Consider the following 11,002-nt stretch of genomic DNA (forward strand, 5'->3'; position numbering starts at 1 on the left):
AACATAAATAATGCAGTTTCGCTTTACCTAACTATTTATATCGCTTACTATCCTGGAACGGTACCATAAATGCTTGCGCCATTTTGTGTGGAATAGTTTAGAATGAAAAAACAATTGTTTCGAAATACCGACATTTAGTATTTTGTATCTCTTTTTTATGAATCGTCGTATGTATATCAATTATATTTGCATAATATTGTATGTTATGCATAAAAAAAGTGTTCAATTGTTCGGTTAAATTTTATTGTTCAATTTCAAGAGCTACAAGAAGTAAGATTTATTTCAATATGCCTCTCACAAGTGATAGTGGCTAATGCGTTCCGTTTATTTGACATAACAACATTATTTAAGTTACAACTTGTCAAGTCTGCGTAATCTAAATATGTATTGCAAACATTATTTCAACTTTATTGTTTTATAGAGACAATAAAACATTTGCAACACTATTTCAGTCAACAATGAGTCTTTGTTGCTGGAAAATAAGGTAAATAGAAATTCTTAGAAATACGACATTTTATTATTATTCAATTTTATAAAGCTTTTAAAGTGCGATCGAGGCAAAAAATTAAATCTAATAAAAAAAACTTGCATATATTTTTTTAAGTTTTCTTAAAACTAATAATATGAATTATATTAATACATATTTGATTCAACAAGAAATATAACGTATAATTTTGTTATGTAAAATAAGTAATTTATTTGATACTATAGGTATCATTTTATGGGTAGTTTGAAGGATGAGGAACAGTAGGGTAGACTGGGTACGGTTGAAACACAGGACGGTTGAAACAGAGCAAATATCTTGCAAACCGTATGCGGTAGGGTGAAGGGTCCAAGGGACGAACAAAGCGGACAACAAGTTCAAACACGAATATCAGTGTTGCATCGCTCGCCGCGTGGTGCAGTTGCTTGTAGGAGGTCCTATTGTATTTTGATAACCAAAAGTAAGTATTTTTGTTCTGAGAATTTTCCTTTTATTACGGTTTCTATTGAAACGATATTATTGAGTATGGTTTCATGTTTGAAATGAAGCTTGTAGAACACGATATAGTGATTAGTTTTAATGTGCCATTATTATTAACATTACTATTTTCTGTTTTCTACCTAAAGGAGGGGTTGGGGACGGTTGAAACATTTTTTGTGGGTACGGTTGAAACAACATATTTTTTCAGTTTTCCTGTTTTCTAGATGCCGAGAGTACGCGCAAGAAAGACTTCGAGAGGGGAGGTCGACTTGTCGAGGTATACATACGCTTATGAGAAGGTTAAAGCAGGAGATTCACTGCGAAAATCGGCGGAGAAGCATGGATTAAACCACTGTTCGCTCATTAGATATATACGAAAGCGAGATGCATCTGGTGAAGAAGAAAATGGGATATGAACCCCAAAATGAGGTTTTTAATAAAGAGCAGGAGCAGGAGCTTGCGAAATACTTGCTACTAAAAAAAACAGATAAAGAAGAGATAAGAAAGGAGCATGAAATAAGGTTGAAACGGATGAAAACTAAGTAAGTCAAGAAAAGATTGGATGGAGGAAAAAGTAGAAGGATCGTTAATGGAAAAAATTATCATAATACGCAACAGGAATCATCATCAGAAGAGGACAAGTGCTATTGTCTTGTTTGTCTGTCACTGTATTCAGAAAGCAGATCCGGTGAAAAGTGGATACAGTGCACCACTTGTAAACTGTGGGCTCAAGAAGACTGCACAAAAGGTGGTCTTAGCTATGTTTGCCACAATTGCGACTCGGAATGATCCCAAAGCTAGATTTTCGCTTGATTTATGACTAATCAAAATGAAAGAAGTGTTTCCTTTTAGTTTATTCACAGATTATTTTCGTTCGATTTGTTTTTTTTTTAAATGCCATTGTTTTTTATTGTTTTTGTTCATTACATATCTGTAAACTGATCAATATTGTCATGCGGTGCCATAATTATTTATAAAACAAAAATAAATAATGAATAAAACGTCTTACAATATTAAATATTGATTTATTTGCGTGTGTTTCAACTGACCCCAATCACTGTTTCAACTGCCCCTGGTATGGGGACGGTTGAAACAAATCGGATATATTTTTTAAATTTGATCTGCCACTAAAAATAACACACCGGGTACTGAAATAATACTTCCCATTAGTAGACAGAAACACGCTCTTGTATTTAATGCATCTTCATCATCGCTTGACTTGTAAACAGCAACACTATGGACAATATAAGCAAAATTGTTTCAACCGTACCCAGTCTACCCTATAATTAATGTTCTTATTATAATATACGCCCAGAGCGTGATGTTAACTAAATAATATATTGTTAACATTTCCCACGTAAAATCTTTGCTCTATTATCAATTCTAAAAAAGGATCCAGGAAACAAAAGTCGTAATATATTTTCGAACTAAGACCAGTTATGGAAATTGGACGAATTCAGGTTTAGGCGATAATCCTGAAAAATAGAGTAAAATCTTTTATTCAATTTATGGTGTGTATTGAAATAAATCAACCAGATAATTCTAAGTAGATATATTTATGAGTTGGAGTTTCTTCAAAGACACCATAAGAGTTATAAATTATAACAGGTTTGTGGTAAATTAGTTAAAGAATAAAGTTTTACGATATTATTCATTAATTTATTTAAGTGATATTTTTCTAGACGTTTCCTAAATGTTAATCAAATACACGAAATTCATCTTAACTTTTATAAAAAAAGCGATGTTTTCAGTTTATTTCATATTTAACTTTTTGTTATTCGTGTCAGCAACGTAATTCAATCGCGACATCAATGGCGCGATTGTTGTCCTCATCAGGTCAGTTTGGTACTAATACGATGCCTTTTAAAGTAGGAATATGGTCTAAGGCCCCTTTTTCGCAAGTAAGTTATTTAAAAAATCTATATCGCCGGTCACACAGGTTGAGTAAATTAAATAATGATTTTTTTTAAAGCCTTAAAATTTTCATTAAATTAAAAATTAAAAAAAATAATAAGTATAAAATGCACACAAAATTAACATTAATAAAAATAAACAACAAAAGATTTTCCATTAAACGATATTATGTGTTATGAGAAATGTGTTGTGGTTTATTTGACTATATTTTTTTTATGCGAAGTGCATGGTAAGTGATGTTTTATTTTACACATACAGCAGTCATTTCTCTACTCGTATAGTTGATCGAGTCGATCATATATAATATAATAGATCAATATAGACCCAAGTCGATCATACTCCTGATTTAATAAAATTCATGGATGAAAACAGCTCTCTCTCTCTCTGGTCTCAATCCTGCGGATTGGTCTGTAGCAACAGATGACATCTCTTTTGCCATTCTCGCCTATTTTCGGAAGTCCTCTTCAGCTCATCATAAAAACAGCTACTTGCATGCATATGTTGATCCGAACATAGTAAAAAATGCAGTATCAAATATTTTCATTGCTTCAAATGAGTTTACTAAAGAATTTCATTATTGTAAAACTTTATTGTAAGTTTTTTTTCTTCATTTATTTATTTGTAATTTTATATGCTTTCTACAATACAATCTATAAATTTATTTCTCCACGTAAAACTGTTTTGGAACTCTACTGATTCCATTTCTTAACTATCCATACCAAGCCAATACTATAAACTATGGAAATGAACCAAATTGAAGAAACTCAATTCTAAAGATTTAAATGAAATTATGTGATTAAATTAATTGAACCTTTCTGAAAAAGCTGTACTTATTTCCTTACTTATTAAGTTACTAAGGGTTCTTACCCTATCTTTACCTGAAAAAAAGTGTTTTTTAAGTTTAAGTCAGAACTCAGTAGATTTCTGAATAGATCTCTGATTCGGGGTGAGTTGTTTTTACTACTTTTCACTTCAACATAATACTGTTTTTATAATATTGATATATAAACGTTTTTTATAATTAACGTGATCTTGAATTCCACGCACCTTAGTACTAAAAATATGCAAGTAACCTTTGGTATTTCAAACTTATCTTTTAGCAGTTCTAACGCTGATCCTGTATAACACATAATTGTTTTTCACCTACATAAAATATTGTGCACTTTACAATATATTATATATACTCGTGTATGTTTGTTGTTAATCTTATGACAATAAGCGTAACGCTATGATCTATTATTTTAAGTAAATAGTATGACCTTTCGTACCGCGTATCTCCCTCAAGAGGTGATTGGATTTGCTAGATGGACAATACTGTACACGGTGTACCAAATTCACCATTTTTTAGTTACAATGAACACATTTTTAAACGAACAAAAAGTATCGAAATATATTTTCATTGGCATTTCAACAAAAATAAAAAAAAAAGTTATCGAGGCGCAAATAAGAATAAAGCGAGTAAAAATATAGAAGTCTGGGCGTTTTCAGGGTTTACAACCTGTCATTGACTGGTTTGAGTGATACATTATATACTTTGTAACATTTACCAATCTACATGACAACCATATTATTGAAATTTAGAATTGAATATTACCAGGTACTTCTAACATTCCGTGATCCATATTTAATTGAATAATTTTTAAACTTAACAACATAGATAATTTTTGAAGATTATAAGTAAGTTAAACTTACACAAGTATCTCTAGGCACAATCGAATTTGTGAACAGGTAGTCCAGAAGTTTTGTTACACCGTATATAATATGTTATTTTAAATTTAACGATTTTAGGTGCGGCGTTAATTTCCGCCTCAGAAGGTCTCAAGGTCCGGGTATACCCAAGGTGAGTGGACAGTATGGAAATCTTACTATTGCAGAATACAGCCTGAGAAAAATCTCATTATTAGACATATTAATTGTCGGTCAAACAAAGGTATATACGTATTGTTTTACAACGGAAAACGATTTTGTCTCCGGATTATAAAGATTGTTTAATACTACCTGACGTGTATTATAGAATAGTATCGTGGCAAATAAACGACACGAGTAGTACTACTAAAAACTAATTATTTGAACAACTTCAGTAGTAAATTTCTGTAAAAGTCTGAACAAATACCAATTTGATGTTATCTTGTTATCTCAAAAATCGCTTTCAAAGAAACATTAAATTCAACAACTTATGTGAGATTTCCTGTTATTGAAATGACACTTTTTTAGTTCACACATAATATTATACATTGCTTTATATTGCGGAAACATGTTTGTGTTTTCTTAAGATTCATATTTAATTGTATAATTTATTCCAATTAAGAAATTATCCGTCAGTGACAGATTTAATATTTAAGAGGACCCGAACCCAATTTAAATTAGACGATTTTTTGGTATGATAAATGAATGTCTAAGATATTTTTTATGCTGGTTATATCTAGCTTAATACGATTTGGCAACATTTCAATAAAAAAATATATTCTACTTAAATTAATTGCTATTTATCAATATTTTGAGATAATGTGACATTATGCATGACATTAAATCTAAGGGTCGAATTTTGAAATCATACGAAAACAGGAAAAAATATTTTATGTAATCAGTTAGTCGTAATTTGGTGTCGATTCTAATATGCGAAAAATCATTTTAAACTGCTCGTATTTCCATATTATACCACAGACGAATACATATCGTATTTACATACTTTTTTTAAGATTCCAAGCACCAACCAAGAGTAACAAACACATTTGGTTTTGAATGCAAAAAGTCAATAGAATTCGTTATACTGGTTTTCAAAGAAAAATAAGTTGTCTCTGCAGAAAATATGTGGCTATGTTTATTGTACATAATAAATAAGCTATAAAGATTATTATTACATTAGCTTAAAAATAATTGGCATCCGGATTTGGTGAATTAAAAAATAATTTTAACCAATGACCTTGCACTATTAAACCAATAAATTTAATACGTGTGGTAAAGATTTTTGACGGTCAATATTTGTGTATCATTAATAACTTTTAATGTGACAGATGAGCGTTAAATATTCCACTAAAATACAATTTAGAAATGATTTAGCACTTTTTATGTATATATATATTTTTTGTATAAATCAACTTTCGATGATTCACAATCAACAAAAAAGCAAGAATTAAGTTTCTAATTTCACCATATTCAATTATTTCTTGTGACCCAGTTCGAGTTTTTTCCAACTTTTTAATTTTTTCTTAAATATATGTTTAATTAAAAATCACCACAATATTTAAATGTTAAAGTCGGTAGGTATTTTTAATTGAAAAATTGTTTTAATATTTTTTACCAAATTAGTGATTTAAAAAAAATACTATATAGTCTAGGATATTTTATGATTTATTTTTGTGAGTAAAATTTAGAATAATGAGTTAAATATGGTATAAACATACTAAAATGTGGATGATGTGACTTAAAGAATCGCAGGAAAAAAGTGGAACTGGGCAGATCATATGGCACATACATCTTAACATATGTGGTGAACATTCATATATATGGAAAAATAAGGTGCTTGACTGAAAGCCTAGAACAGGACGCAGAAGCGTGGGTAGGCCGTAGACAGGATAGTCCGATGACATTCAAAAGTGGCGGGCCTACACTGGAAGAAAGTCGCGTCCAACAGAAAACTGTGGAAGTCTAAGAGAGAGGCCTTTGTTTAGTACTGGACACAAGAAGTAGGTTGAAGTAAGAAGTAAGTATATTAAAAATTATATAGAGATTTTTAAAAATTGAAATAAAAATATATTTGTGATTAAGAATTTATCATCAACGATGAACGGAAAAGGTTTGAATAAAATCCTTAACCTAAATTGCGAGGGTTATTAATAACATGAATAACGTTTCCCGCCTCCGATTCTGACCATACATTATTGAAATTTGAGGAGATTAATACGATTTGGTAAGTATTATTACCAAAATGTTTAATTAACCTTCTACTTAAACAATAAATTCAATAAAAATGCTAAATTTGTATCACGAGAAATGAGAGTTTAAAGAACATTTGTATGCGTGATCACGAAATCAATAAATTTTAGAAATTTTAATTAGTTGTTAATATTTTTATTTAACTTTATTATCGTCGTCTTTTTAAACTGCATAATTTTATAATTCGCTGTGTTTTATCGATTATTTACAAAAATGTCTAAGATATATTTAGTGCACCAGTTTTCATAATTTTCACATTCTAACAATGGATTTTTACATCCAAAAAAAAAAATCTAATAAGAATTTATTAATTTATATATTATTTCAAAATTCTTCACCTTTGCTTTCCATTTTTGCTTTATTCTCAGACTCCACCCCCTGATTCACCCTCTAACTCTCCCCCCTCCTTACTTACAGAACAGATAATTATTTATGCTTTAGTTTATACTTAGACCTGAAGATGGAAACATAGCTTCCGAAACTAGTGATTCAAATAAAATTATTCATGTGGTAAAAACAAGTGTTTTCTTTTAAATTAAAAATGGATATTCTTATACACACGATCCCAATAATATATTTATGTATGTTTGAGTTAAAAAAAAGATATGCAAGGCTGAGATAAGCATTATCTATACAATCATGAAAGGTGTGTAGAAAGGGTTTGGGTAGGTGAATAGAATGAGTGAAGAAAAAATAGTAAAACATATTTTTGATGCGAATGTAGTTGGTAATAGAAGCAGAGGAAACTAGGCATGATCAAGTATCATGATAAGATCAGGAGTCGGAATAATCGGCGGTTATGTATGAGGAGATGTATGAATGTGGAAGAGGCGAATAATGTTTACGAAGACAAATTGATGTGGCAATTCTGTTCTCTCTGCCTACCGTGATGGTTGGTTGGTTGGATGGTTGGTTAGTTTCATCGGTCATGTTTAACTGAATTTACAACCACGATAATTCGAAATAAAAATCATTTCAAAACTTAATTTAATTAGTTTCTGCATTTTTTGTGGTTTTGTTCGTCAAATTTAGTAAATTGCTTTTACTATCTACAATATATTTTTTATTTCTGACCAATAGTAAAAATTATCGTTTTACTCTCTGAAAATGTAAAACACACGCGATACCTTCGCTAAAAAAATGGAAATCGAATGTTCCAAGACGTGTGACATAACGCTGGTTTACCCTTTATTAAAAATAATATATTCATTTTATCAAATTCAGTCATCGACTTTCAAGTATGTAAAATATTTCGTGTTTATTCAAACGCCTTTAATCCATATGTTTATATTTCGAATCACAAATAATGACACCTGTGGATATTTCTTAGAATTAACAGCAGTTCATTTTCCCTTTCGGCGGTTTCTTTCTTTACTCAGCGTTGATGTTATTTACGACTAGAATCAGTAAACAATTTCTCGTTTTTCTGAATTTACATTTTAACAGTAATATACCTTTAAAAATAACAAAAATATTGTAAATTCAATTTATTTATCGTTTTTATTTTAGAGTTTTAAAGTAAAAAAAATAATGTTTAAAGGTTATCAAAATGAGTGTGTAGGTCAATACATATATATGTATTGTATATCGTTAACACACGAAGGAAAAGTGGTCAGGCCTCCGCTCCAGGGTAATATTAAATAAATATTAGAGTAAAAAAAAAACAAAAAAAAATATTATTTGACCTTACCCAGGGAATCGAACTCGGGACTTCCAGAAGCCAAGCGGCTACGGAGCCGGACATAAAATTTACATAACATATTTGTATTTTGTTTTTCTTCGTCTACATCTTACCCTCATCCTCCACTCCTAACGATGCATAGGGTACTGCACCACATCGACAAAGTGTTTTCTTGATCGTCAAGTCCTGTGCCTCAAGGTTGATGTCAAATTAAACATGTGCTAATTTGATCCGCTTAGTTTAGCCCCGCCTGTACAGGTTATAAAAAATAAGTAAATAAAATTGATACCATTTTTTTTAATGATGATATAATCTTATTTAAAAACTCCACTTTATATATTCAATGTCTGTCATAAGAACCGAAAGAATTATGGTAAAATTAATTGTCAATTATCTTTTCTGTCTAGATCAAAATGTTAAGAATCGTGAAATTCAAATTTAATTTTACTATAACAACTTTAATTTGTACAAAATACAAGCATAAACACATATTTTCAGATCGATGTCGTGATTCCAATTTGAATATTATAAATAATTTTTCCTTCATGTTTTTGTTTTTGCGAGTTATTGTTTAAATACACATAAAAGATCCATTTTCACATTGTTCAGTTCCACACGATTTGAAGCGCTTCCAATTTGATGTTTCAGAACCTTGATTTTTCACGGGGGTTCTTCCTGCCAAACCGAGATTTCTGAAAATGGACAAGTCAGAGTATCTCAAAATGTGATGACCAACTTCTGGTTCATTAAAAGGTATTGTTTTCTTTTTTTTTTTAATAATAATCTAATATTTAAAAATAAAACAAATAATTTTCATTTAAATGGAATTTAAAAAAAATGTGAAATGTCAACAACTGACTTAATTTCTTAAGTTCCGGATCTCAAGCATTCAAATCAGAATGTGCTCAGCCACGCTCAGGGCAGGTCGTGTGTTCACGGAAAAAATGTAAATGGAATATTTTTTGTTTTTTATTGGGCCTTAAACGATTCTTTTACAACATTTTGAGTAGGTTCAAATACTTGTTCACAAAATCTGTATTATCTCCAATTACAGAATTTATTTTCATATTATTTTTTGACATCTCATCATCAATTTAGAAACCTTAAATAATAAAAATGAAAATGGTATTTTCTGGCGTTTCTCATGTGTGTGATTGTAATCCAGGATTCGGACCTCACATACTAATATAAGAGTTTCTGCTTAATAAAAAGCTTCTTTACATCTCACCAATAGATGTCTCTTGTGAAGTTCTACTGATTCGAGAACAAGGTTTTTAAATTGGTTCATGTATATAGAACTTCCAAGAATTCGAGTAGTGTGGTTGTCAATAATGGGTAGAATTGGTGAATATTACACATATGTAAAGTGATCACTTAAACCAGCCTATGACGGTCGTCAGCCCCGTAAATGCCCAGACTTCAATATTCTTCTTCATAATTGATGAGATGTCAAAAAAGAATAAAAAAAAAATAAAAAAATAATAATATGATTATTTTACGGTTTAAAAAAGAAGTCAAATAATTAATTAAAAATTAGAAAGCAAAAATAATCCCTACATATAAATGAAACTTTAAGATGCAATTAAAAAAATGATATGTCAACAACTTACTTAACTTGTTAAATGATTTATTTTATAGTGATGATCTAATAATCTAATAATAAGAAATAATGTATTATCTATCTTCATCTCCTTTATCTGCCCTATTAGATCCCCCCGATGATAACTATCACTTGAGAGTAATTGTTTCTGAGGTCAGCTCTATTTTCTATAGTTATAAATATTGTGAGAAGCCATTACAATATTGGATAATTGTTTTAACTATTCTGAAGATGCCAGATCACTTGTCCATGTGGTATTTTTCACTATAACATAGAAAGAAATATAGACTGAAAAATGCACCATTACTTAAATGCGTTTTGTATTTCATATAAAAAAGCTTTGCACCTGTGACTAGAGCATAATGTACAGTGTTTCTCGTTTTAGCAGCTAAAAATAATAACTGAGTTAGTATTGAAACACCATAACTGGTTGTAATGCAAGTAACTTTACAAGAAAATATCTGCGTATTAGTGAGCGAAAGGTAGTGTGTGTACGTGTGTGTATGAGTATGTATGTGTGTGTGTGTGTATGAGTGTGTGTGTATGCGTGTAGGTGTAGTATATTGAAGAGAATCCACGAGTTGATGGTGCACTTTCACTTGCGTTCAGCTTTATCGGGTCAACACTTAATGTATTATTATATAGTTTACAAGTACATATATATATATATATATATATATATATATATATATATATATATATATATATATATATATATATATATATATATATATATATATATATATATATATAGGCTATGAAATTTTTTTATATGTGCAAGATCTTCTTCGGAAAGATCTTTAATTACTTTTTAAATGTTAATATGCCGCACAAGATGACTACATTTCTGAAATCAGTAGAAGCATGAATAATAATTAAATTTCATATTGAAGTAAAACATCGTGGG

General features: G+C 29.9%; 1 long non-coding RNA gene across 3 annotated transcripts; it reads left to right on the plus strand.

Annotated features, from left to right (window-relative positions):
- Positions 1-141: 141 nt before the first annotated feature.
- LOC148300572 (uncharacterized) lies at positions 142-6,603 on the plus strand. Of its 3 annotated transcripts, none has more exons than XR_015838925.1 (3): positions 142-270; positions 4,667-4,718; positions 6,309-6,603. It is a non-coding gene; the product is annotated as an uncharacterized LOC148300572 (long non-coding RNA). The 3 variants fall into 3 exon arrangements; XR_015838924.1 differs by having other exon boundaries at positions 163-484; XR_015838926.1 differs by lacking the exons at positions 4,667-4,718; positions 6,309-6,603 and adding an exon at positions 1,189-1,982 and having other exon boundaries at positions 163-484.
- Positions 6,604-11,002: the final 4,399 nt, after the last annotated feature.

This window comes from Brachycentrus maculatus, unplaced genomic scaffold, assembly GCF_059751285.1.
Source record: "Brachycentrus maculatus isolate JH-2025_06_01 unplaced genomic scaffold, ASM5975128v1 h1tg000692l, whole genome shotgun sequence".
NCBI classification, from domain to species: domain Eukaryota; kingdom Metazoa; phylum Arthropoda; class Insecta; order Trichoptera; family Brachycentridae; genus Brachycentrus; species Brachycentrus maculatus.